Source organism: Mandrillus leucophaeus, unplaced genomic scaffold, assembly GCF_000951045.1.
Source record: "Mandrillus leucophaeus isolate KB7577 unplaced genomic scaffold, Mleu.le_1.0 Scaffold1632, whole genome shotgun sequence".
Lineage (NCBI taxonomy): Eukaryota > Metazoa > Chordata > Mammalia > Primates > Cercopithecidae > Mandrillus > Mandrillus leucophaeus.
Genome location: NW_012101624.1, coordinates 10,333 through 12,506, shown reverse-complemented (window position 1 = coordinate 12,506; position 2,174 = coordinate 10,333). Strand labels below are relative to the sequence as shown.

Sequence of the window (2,174 nt, the reverse complement as noted above, 5' to 3'; positions counted from 1 at the left end):
AGATCTGAGGCTCTTTGTCACAGCGGCATAACTGACTAATACAGCCCCGATAGGCCCCGGCTCCAACGTTCAAATCAAGGTAACTGGCTACTTCATGAACCTGTCACACACCAAAGCGCTGCTAGGTGGAGTGACCAGGTTGTCACACAGACTCTGCAGACCCCAGAGGCAGCGATGCCTGTGCATGGCCTTGGTGCCTTCGGCCCCACAGACCTGGTTTTGCTTTTCCAGCAACCCCCAAAGACCAAAGCTTTCTGGATGGCCACGCCCACACTGCTCTGAGTCCCGGCTCCCCGTCCCTGCAGCAGCCACGGAGCTGCAGGAGGGGTCCTCCAAGGAGCAGCCGGCTGTGGGACAATCAGAGGTCACTCCTGCCCATGTGTCTGAGCCCGTCAAGCAGGACCAAGCCAACGGACGTGGTCCAGGAAACACAACATCCCTCCAGCCCCAGCACCAAACTCAGGCGGGGCCTGTCCCGATGACCATTCACACCAGGGGGTGCCCGTCTGCCAAGGTGAGCATGGAAAGCCTCCCGGCCCACCTGGCAGAGCCCGGATACTAGGATGCCGGACGGGCTTCCTGACCTGTGACCGTCAGCCACGGACAGGCCCCACCCTTCCGAGGGTAGGAGCAGGGGCGCGCCAGTGTGTGGAGTGGCCAACTGGGGCGAGTGCCCCGTGTCACGTCTGTGCACCGAAAACCCCTCAACAGAAGCTGCTGTGTGACACTGGTGCTGGGACAGGCACAACCCGGCGTCTCCACAACAGTTGGGCTCCCGTCTGGGTGGGTGAGCCTGAGCCTGACTCACCTGACAGGACACAACCAGCTGTGCGATCTTCCGGCCCGACATGCCCTCCGTCAGCCAAGCGATCTCCTCGCACTTCCTCCCATAGTCAAACTGGGCCAGCTTCAGGCGCCTGGGGAAGGAGTTCCCAAGTGGGCCGGCCAAGGCAGCGGCTCCCACACCACGAGGTGGGGGCCGGAAGACAGGCAGCCAGGCGGGCACCCATGCCAGATGTCCCCTTGGGAGGGGCTCTTCCTGTGACAGCCAAACTCCGCCCTCTCCCTCATGCAAACCAGGTCTGGGCTGAGCAGGGAGGTGGCGGCTGCTGTGGGGCCTGGAGATGGCCGCACCCCCTCTTCACACCAGCCCTGCCCACACCTGCCCACTCAGCACCCACAGGGCGCATGGCCGTTACAGTGGCAGTGGCAGAGCCCTGACTTCCAGCAAAAGCATCTCCCTGGAGGTCACAGAAGCCAAGTCACTGTGCCAGGTCTACGAGCAGCCGTGGGAGTGGGAGAGCCCAGGGCAGGGGAGGGCCAAAGGGAAACTGAGGCCGGGACAGCTGGGCTAGCATGGAGCAGGCAGCCACGGAGGGGTTGGCAGGGGGAACCAGGCTCTCTTTGGAAAAGAGTGGCTTTTGCTGTCACTGGAGACAGTAGGAATTTAGATCAGGTGCACAGAAGGACTCAGAAACCCAGGACCTGGAGACGCCAAGAGGTGGAGCAGCCACTGCTCATCTGGAGTGTTCCTGAGGCAGCCGGCGTGCAGCCCCAGGGACTCTCATCACTTGGAGGGTTCTGCCCACCGTGCCTGCTGCACCCACCGCCAGCGGCAGGGAGCCTGAAGGCCTCAGGGTACAAGTGCAGCCGGAGCCGCGCCCCACACCATGAGGCTCCAGGGCCAGGTGTGGCAGCTGGAGGAAGGCCAGGCCAGCAGCCAGCAGGCGACCGTGAGGATCCTCTCCAGTCCCAACACGGGGCTCTCATGAGGAGCATCTCCCTGGAATCCCAACATGGGGGTCTCAGAGCAACACTCCACATCACCTCCCCTCACTGCCAGGGCCTGGGGGTGGCCGGGCACAGTGGCTGGCATCTGTAATCCCTGCACTGTGGGAGGCCAAGGCGGGCAGATCACCTGAGGTCAGGGTTTCGAGACCAGCCTGGCCAACATGGTGAAACTGCATCTCTACAAAAATGCAAAAAGCTGTTGGGTGTGGTGGCAGGCACCTATAATCGCAGCTACTCAGGAGGCTGAGGCAGGAGAATTGCGTGAACCCAGGAGGCGGAGGTTGCAGTCAGCTGAGATCGTGCCACTGCACTCCAGCCTGGGGGACAAGAGCGAGACTTCATCTCAAAAAAAAAAAAAAAAAAGTTGAAGGTTTGTAAGTGAT

At 61.6% G+C, this 2,174-nt stretch overlaps 1 pseudogene; it reads right to left on the bottom strand.

The window, feature by feature from the left end:
* Positions 1–2,174, bottom strand: part of LOC105536837 — a 19,771-nt pseudogene that overhangs the window by 7,267 nt on the left and 10,330 nt on the right.